Here is a 9,030-nt window from a genome sequence, read left to right on the forward strand (position 1 = left end):
TTGCAATAAATGTGACTCTTTAATTCGACTTCTTGAGGCGTCCTTGTGTGATTCGCGGGGTACATTACAACACTGCAGCACTTTATTTTTCTCACAATGACTTGTTTTTCGAGCCTAATGTTCTCACATGACAGTAGAAAACCCAAACTTGTTATCTCTTAAAGAATTGAGAATTGTGTACAAAAATTTTACATAAATTAAAAGGATGAATTGCCCAGCTGATGTAATTCAGTGGATTGAACATAGTCCCATGAACCAAGAGGTCCCAGATTTGATTCCCAGTCAGGACACATGCCCAGGTTGTGGGCTTGATCCCCAGTAGGGGGCGTGTGGGAGGCAGCCTATGGATGTATCTCTCATCGATGTTTCTATGTATCTCCTTTCCTTCTCTCTGAAATCAATAAAAATGTATTTTAAAAAAAGCATCAGGTTTTTTAAAAAAAAGATGAATAAATTTAGAGGTGAAAATGCAAATTGTTTTCCAACTTAAGGCAAGAAACAAGCATCCTAGGTATTCTGGCAGGAAAACATCAGCTAAGAAAGGAAAATAGGTCTAGGTTCTCTAGATCCCTTCTGCTGCCCATCTAGAGCAGCGGTTCTCAACCTGTGGGTCGCGACCCCTTTGGGGGTCGAACAACCCTTTCACAGGGGTCGCCTAAGACCATCGGAAAACACATATATAATTACATATTGTTTTTGTGATGAATCACTATGCTTTCATTATGTTCAATTTGTAACAATGAAATTGGGGGTCACCACAACATGAGGAACTGTATTAAAGGATCGCGGCATTAGGAAGGTTGAGAACCACTGCTCTAGAGCATAAGCAGATTTATACCTGAGCCCATGCACTACCCACACTCCTTGCTTTCCAACCCTAAGCCCTCTTAGCCTGGTGTCACAACCTAATGAAAACGGTCTTGCTCCTTTTTTTTTTTTTTTCTTGTCTTGCTCCTTTTATAAAATACTATCATTTGTTTTTGAACCATTAACTTATTTGTGATTATATTACAACATGTAATTCTCAAAACAGGAATCTGCCTTTCAAGCCAGTAAAATAAAACACAGATAAGAGTTTTTAGAAACTAAATTTCCTATTTAGTGAGGTAACACAGTGATAAAGCGTGAAATACTATTTTTGAGGTCCTCATAAGATGTGAATGACCCACGTCCCGCGTGGTTCAGGGTTCCGGCTCTGGAGAAGGGCCGCGAGCAAATGACAGAGATGAGACAAGAAAAAATAATTTGGAAATTGGGGGGCCAGGCGAGAGCCCATCCCAAGAGGATGGACTCTGCTTGTGCTCAGGCCTTGTCATCCTTTTATTCAGTTTGGGATACACCTATAGCCCTTAGGCAGGCATTTTCCAGGAACAGACAGATTTTCTTATCAGTAAGGATTTACATGACTATCTGGTGGGGAAGTTGCTTCAGCTGCCATTGTCTCGACTAAACAGTGGGTGCATAGCCCTGACCTTTGCCAGGGCTCAAGGGTCACCAGCCTTCCGGGCTCCTTGTCCACACCTCTCTGCTAGTGAAGACAATAGGCGGGCTTCCCCCAATAAGATTAGTCATTCTCAATGTCTAATTGATTCCCTAACAGTTAAACCTTTTTTTAAAAACTGTATTTTCATTGATTTTTAGAGAGAAAGTAAAGGAGAGGGATAGAGAGATAGAAACTTTCCAAGCCTCAAACTCTCTCAACACCATCAGACTGGCAGGACAGAAATGACAGCTGGTTCAGGACTCATGCCAGCTTCTAAAGAAATCCTGGAATTGGCCTGACCGGTTTGGCTCAGTGGCTAGAGCGTCGGCCTGTGGACTGAAGGGTCCCGGGTTCGATTCTGGTCAAGGGCATGTACCTTTGTTGAGGGCACATCCCCAGTGCGGGGTGTGCAGGAGGCAGCTGATCGATGTTTCTCTCTCATCGATGTTTCTAACAATCTATCCCTCTCCCTTCCTCTCTGTAAAAAATCAATAAAATATATTTTAAAAAAAAAAGAAATCCTGGAATAGGCAGCTTCTGCAGGTTAGTACCCTGAACAAATCAGGAATGCGTGGTCTCCCCAATTCTCACCAAGACACTGGATTTCTCTTGCACAATCATGTTTTCGTTTCAGCCACCAAGTGACCAACCACATGTACAGGGGTTTAAATCATAAATATGGCCCTAACTGGTTTGGCTCAGTAGATAGAGTGTTGGCCTATGGCCCAACCAGGGCCTGGGCCAGGGAGGAGCCTGCAACCAAGGTATGTGTCCTTGACTGGAATCGAACCTGGAACCCTTCAGTCCAGAGGTCGATGCTCTAGCCACTGAGCAAACTATCACTTTTTTATAGTATCCTTTTATGCACAAAAGTTTTTAATTTTAATGAGATCCAGTTTATCTCAGTGTAGTTTGAATTTGCATTTTAATAATCACAAGTGAGGTTGAACATGAGATATATTTTTCCCTTATAGAAGTTTACAGTCTGATTAAACTAGGCAAAACAGATAAAGCCATATATTCTGAATGGTATACGCTAGTTTTCAGTTTCCCCACCTGTAAAATGGAGCTGTTAGACCAGTGGTTCTCAACCTGTGGGTCGCGACCCCTTTGGCGGTCGAACGACCCTTTCATAGGGATCGCCTAAGACCATCCTGCATATCAGGTATTTACATTACGATTCATAACAGTAGCAACATTACAGTTATGAAGTAGCAACGAAAATAATTTTATGGTTGGGTCACAACATGAGGAACTGTATTTAAAGGGCCAGAAGGTTGAGAACCACTGTGTTAGACAAATATGACCATTAGAGGAGTATGCTTGCAGCCCTGACCGGTTTGGCTCAGTGGATAGAGCATCGGCCTGGGGACTGAAGGGTCCCGGATTTGATTCCGGTCAAGGGCATGTACCTTGGTTGTGGGCATATCCCCAGTGGGGGGTGTGCAGGAGGCAGCTGATCGATGTTTCTCTCTCACCGATGTTTCTGGCTCTCTATCCCTCTCTCTTCCTCTCTGTAGAAAATCAATAAAATATATATTTAAAAAAAAAGAATATAATCTTAAAAAAAAAAAAAAAAGAAGAGTATGCTTGCCATTAGTAGGAAACCATGAACACCTTTCTCACTGGATTCTTTAGTCTTAGGACTCTTGCTTCCGAGACTAGATCTTGGTCACTCGGAGTCTGTACCACTGGCTTGTGGAGCGTTTTCTCCTGGTTCTGGCAGATGCCTTTCTCCCCAACGTGCTCCTCTCCTCATTCCCATCAGGATACGTAGCGTTGTTATCCAAGCCAGAAAGCCAGCCGTTGGCCCCACTTGACTTCCATCTCCAGGTAACCCTGTGACATGGCCTCCACAGCCTCTCCCTCACCCTGCCCTCGGTATCCCCAGCTGCTGCTGCCCAAACCCGGGCCTGGACTCCAGCACCAGCCTCCTCTCCAGGCTCCTGGCCGCTAGGCTTTGCTTCCAGTCTCATGGGGCCTCAGGAATGATTTTTTAATTTTCCTTTGATGCTTTATTTGTATCCTGCAATGTGGTGGGTTGAATAGCAGCCCTTCAAAACTTGATGTTCACTCGGAACCTCAGAACGTGACCTTATTTGGAACAAAGAAAGGGCTTTGCAGATGCAATTAGTGAAGGAGCTCTGGATGAGATCATTAGGAATTTAAGGGGGACCCTACACCCAGTGACTGGTGTCCTTATAAGAAGAGGAGACACAGAGGCACACAGGGGAGAAGGCCATGTGAAGGTGGGGCGGGGACCGGAGTGATGCAGCCACCCGCCAAGGAGCACCAGAGCCACCAGAAACCGAGAGGCAGGAAAGTATCCTTTCCCTGGGTGCTCTTCTCCTGGAAGCACGCCCCTGCCTTCCCCTTCCCCTTCCCCCTTCCCCTTCCCCCTCCCACTCCCCCCCTCCCACCCCTCCGTGGTGGTCCCAGGCACATCACAGTTAGCTTCCTCACTCCCAAGCTCCCAGGGCCCTTCCTTTACCTCTATACCTTGTTTCCTGAGCCCATTTCTTTTAGGAATTACTTTTTCTACCTCTATGATTTACCAAATAAATGTTCTGTTATAATTTGGGTTTGGGCTCTGAATTATTTCCTAGCCAGAACCCAAGTAAAAAAAAAAAGAGAAAAAGAGAGACAGGATCCTTCCCATGTAAAAAAAAGAAAAGAAAAAAAAAAAGAGAGAAAGGACCCTTCTCGGAGCCTTGGGAGGGAGCATGGCCCTGTGCCACCTTGATTTTGGACGTCCCAGGGTCTCCCAATCTGGGGGATAATAGATTCCTGTTGTTTTCAGTGATCCAGTTTGTGGTCCTTTATGATGGCAGCCCCTGGACCCTAATACACACAGGTAGGCCATGTTCATTGTGGGAAACATGATAAAATACAGATAAGTGAACAGAGAAGAAAAAAAGTAAAGAAAAAACGTACACAAGCAATTCCATCCCCCAGAGACAATCACTGTTAACATTTTAGCATCTATATTGTCAGAGTAATATTTCTAAAATACAAATTTCTAAAATCTCTCCGAAATGCCTTTGGAATAAAATCTAAAACTCCTTAATCGGGCCTCCTAGAACACAGCCTGCTTGTCACCATAGTGTGTGGGTTCTTGACTTTGTGTAGAAAAGATTCCACAACACGAGTCCAGGTGGCTTTTGAGAGTGTGTTTGTTAACGCTGGGGACAGTGAAACAAGGGAGGGCTTAGGTAGGAGAAGCAACAGGAGAGGAAAAGTCAGAGGAAAGGGGGCCATGGAGACAGGTCCGGGGGGTTAGCCCAGCTGGAGCCGTCATTACCCACCGCTCCCCTGGTTACAAGTCTCATGGGGTCCCCTAGAGTTTAGGAGAAAACCAGCAAAGACACAAGGCATGGACATGCCCTTTGGAGGGCGCACTGTGGCTCTTTTGTCTTGAGGCTTTTTATCTCTCTTTGACCTGCCAGAATCCTAGGGGAGTTCTCAGGGGAGGGTCTTCACAGAATATTCATTAGCTTTGTTTTCTTTTTATTATTTTATTAATTTCTAACAGAGAGGAATGGAGAGGGATAGAGAGTTAGAAACATCGATGAGAGAGAAACATCGATCAGCTGCCTCCTGCACATCTCCCACTGGGGATGTGCCCGCAACCAAGGTACATGCCCTTGACCGGAATTGAACCCGGGACCCTTCAGTCTGCAGGCTGACGCTCTATCCACTGAGCCAAACCGGTTAGGGCTGTTTTCTTTTTTAAAAAATATTTTTTAATTGACTTTAGAAAGAGAGGACAGGGGAGAGAGAGAGAGAGAGAGAGAGAGAGAGAGAGAGAGACATCAATGTGAGGGAGAAATATCAATCGGCTGCCTCCTGCCCACCCCCTACTGGGGACTGAGCCTGCAACCAAGGCTGGTGCCCTGACTGGGAATTGAACCAGCGATCTTTTGGCACATGGGACAATGCTCAACCAACTGAGCCACACCTGCCAGGGCTCATTAGCCTTTCAGGTGTGTTCTTCAGTGTGTTCATTCATCCAAATGTGTGTATAGAGGGGACAGGGGTTCTTTTCTGGTTAGTTTCTTTTAAAAGAACGTCATTAAGATTGTTATTGAAAAAGGACCCAGGACCAAGTCCATTCTGACCTGAGACGATCTGAAATTTGCTCCTTAGCATCCTTGGTTAAGGAAGGTAAAACGTTGTGACTCACTTGCTCGCTGTAAATTGCTCAGATTGTTTGGCCTGTTTCATTGTATTGTCTCAGCTTCCGTATTCCACTTGTCAAGGAATCTGCCCAGCTTCTTACTATCCTGCCTCGGTGACTCCTGGGGCCTCTCCCATTCCCACTTCTGATTCCTGAATCCAGGAATCCTGGAGCTGACATTCCTCTGAGGCAAGACAGACCATAAACACACAAACAGAAAACCAATCCTCAGTTCTGGGAGCAGCTAGGGGGCGCGGAAAGGCAGCGTTTGTGTCAGGAAGCATCCTATTTCCTCCCTCTCCCAGAGGGAGACAGGACCGAGGTGGGGAGGGCAGCTCCCAGAGTTGTGCTATAGCGCCCTCTGCTGCTGTGAGGGAAAAGGTCACCTCTTTATCTGAGGTCCCAGCTCCAGCCAGCCTGCTCCCACAGGCCTGCAACTGTGGTGTCGACCAGGCCTGGCAGCTTCCAGGCGCTGTGTGGGTTAACGGCATGGCCAGGACCATGCAGCCTCAGCACAGGCGAAGCAGGGCACCTGGCAAGCAGAGCGTTTGCCCTCAAAGAAGTCTTGGATTCAGCTCCTGGAAGATACCCCTGTTCCCGTGGCCAAGAAAGACCCTGTGAGGGAAGGCTTCCCCTGGGCAACAGGGATGGTCCCTAGTCTGAGCCTTTTCAGGCACTGCCTCCTTCACCGCACTCCGTGGCCTTTGTGCAGCCCTCGCTCAGGTTGGCACAGTTCCCCGTCTCCCCCCCCCCTTCTTCTCAGGGTGGATGCTCTCTGTAATTTGGGGGTTTCTAGAGGTTGGTTTTTTTGTGTGTGTTTTTGTTAATCCTCACCCGAGGATATTTTTCCCATTGCTTTTCAGAGAGAGAGAGAGAGAGAGAGAGAGAGGGGAAGGAAGAGAAGGAGGGGGGAGAGAGAGAGAGAGAAAGAGAGAGAGAGAGAGAGAGAGAGAGAGAGAGAGAGAGAGATATCAACGTGAGAGAGACACATTGGGTGGGTAGGAAGGGAACCCGCAACCTGCAACCAAAGTGCATGCCTTTGACTGGGAACCAAACCGGCTACCATTCTGTGCGCAGGCCGACACTCCAACCACTGACCCACACCAGCCAGGGGGGGTTCTAGAGCTCTTAAGCACTAACTTTTATTTTCTTAGTGTTGGCAGTGAAAATAGCACCAGGTATTAGACCAGTGGAGTCAGACCAAACCTTGGTTCGGCAACCTTGGTACTGGAATTCTGGCTAAGAAAGACTCAAGACTCAAACTATAAAAGAAAGTTTATTTATGAAGTTACAGAGGTAGAAGAAGTGAGCTGTAGAAGAAATGGGCTCAGGAAACAAGTTACAGAGGCAAAAGAAGGGCCTTGGAGCTTAGGAGAGAGAGAGGCAAGAAATCCATGCCTGGGGGAAGGGAGAGGGGGAAGGGAGAGGGTGTGCTCCTGGAGAGAGCCGCACTCCAGCTGAGGTCTCAGCTTTCCCAGTGTGTCCTTTCAGGGCTGGCGCCAGGGCAGGGGTCATTAGTCAACACAGCTGGTCCTGATGTCAGCCATAGTGTCCCTTGTCTGGTTTGGCTGCTTGTCTGGGCCTGGAGCTGAAACACAACAGAGGTCTAGGTGTATTTGATTCGGGTGAGAGCCTCATTGTCCTGGGGGCTTAATGCTGAAGGGCTATTCTCCGGCCCCCTTGTTTGTTCCCCTCTAAGGAGGTCTAAGGTCTAACCTGTATGGCTAGCAACATGCCAGGGGACCAAAGGTCAGGGGAGCGTCCAAACCATATGACGAGCGATATGAAAGGTCAGGGATCCAAACCGAATGACCAGTGATATGCTAGGGAAGCACAGGTCACCCTGGGGGCAAGGTTCTTGTTTTACCAGTTTTCCCCATTGCTATGCACCTGGGGCGTTCCACCTTGGTGGCTTTCTGTACCTGCCCATCACCCTTGCTCTGCTCATGCCTAGCTGCCTATCATATTAGCATTACTTACTTAGTCTCTTTAGAGAGGTTAGCAGTTGAAGTTTTTTTTAAAAAATATATTTTTATTGATTTCAGAGAGAGAAATAGAAACATTCAATGATGAGAGAGAATCATTGATTGGCTGCCTCCTGCATGCCCCAACTGGGGATTGAGCCCACAACCCGGGCATGTGCCCTGACCAGGACCTATGAACCCTGACTTCCTGGTTCATAGGTTGATGCTCAACCACTGAGCCATGCTGGCTGGGCTTAAAGTTTTATTTCAGATGAATTCTAACTGCCAGACTTGATATTTTTTATTTTAAAATACTCAGAGGCAGGGGGCTTGCTGAAAAGTAAAAGACCAATCAGTCAAACTCCCATCACTTAAAAATGATAAAATATGAAGTGGCATTCCCCTCAACTGGCCCGACCCTTCAGCCCTGCACTGCAGAGCCCCCCAGAGGCACAGTGGGAGCTGCTCACTGGAGGGGCCACAGAGCACCATGCAGGCTGAAGGTGAAAGCAGTTTTTACAGGTAAAATAGGCAGGTTTAGGAAGTTTCAGGAATTAGGGGTTCCATGGGGAGAACCACAAGGCTGCAAAGCTGGGAGCTGCCCAAAGGTATACATTTCAGAATAAGGGAGCGGCCAGGAAGTGTGCATTTACAGAGTAAAGGGAAGGAAGCCACTCACTCAGAGAAGGAAGAGGAGGCCAAAGGGAATAGAAAAACACGAGGGAGAGAAGAGGGGAACCCCACGTGGGGTTTGAGCTCTGAAGCTGCTATAGACCAATCAGGGGGGATATCAGGACACAAGGAACTGCAGCCTTTATAAACCTTAGAAAAGAGACTTAGTGGGACTCTCTCCCCCTCCCCACGTGGGAGTCTGTGCTTGTTTCTCAATACATTTCCACCTTTTCCTGTACCACCTTTTGTCTGTAGCTTCATTCTTTGAATCCACCTGGACAAGAACCCGGGAAGCTACATTTGTATCCTTCCCAGTTCCATATTCAAGTTTCAAAGGTGCAACAGAAACATTTGTGGATAAAAGGGGCCACATACTAACCTGACAAGCGCAGGGAAGGCCTGCTAGGCCAGTGGTCGGCAAACTCATTAGTCAACAGAGCCAAATATCAACAGTACGATTGAAATTTCTTTTGAGAGCCAAATTTTTTAAACTAAAACTATATAGGTAGGTACATTGGTATTAACTTAATTAGGGTACTCCTAAGCTGGCCTTTGCTAAAAATGTCCTCAATCTGATTGAGGTACATTCGCTGAGGTCGACCCCTTCCAACTCTCCCATCCACACTCGTCTTGTATACTTGTTTCGTCTATCTCCTTTCTTTTATTGATTTTTTACAGAGAGGAAGTGAGAGGGATAGAAAGTTAGAAACATCGATGAGAGAGAAACATCGATC

The sequence above is a fragment of the Myotis lucifugus genome, unplaced genomic scaffold (assembly GCF_000147115.1).
Source record: "Myotis lucifugus unplaced genomic scaffold, Myoluc2.0 scaffold_925, whole genome shotgun sequence".
NCBI classification, from domain to species: Eukaryota; Metazoa; Chordata; class Mammalia; order Chiroptera; family Vespertilionidae; genus Myotis; species Myotis lucifugus.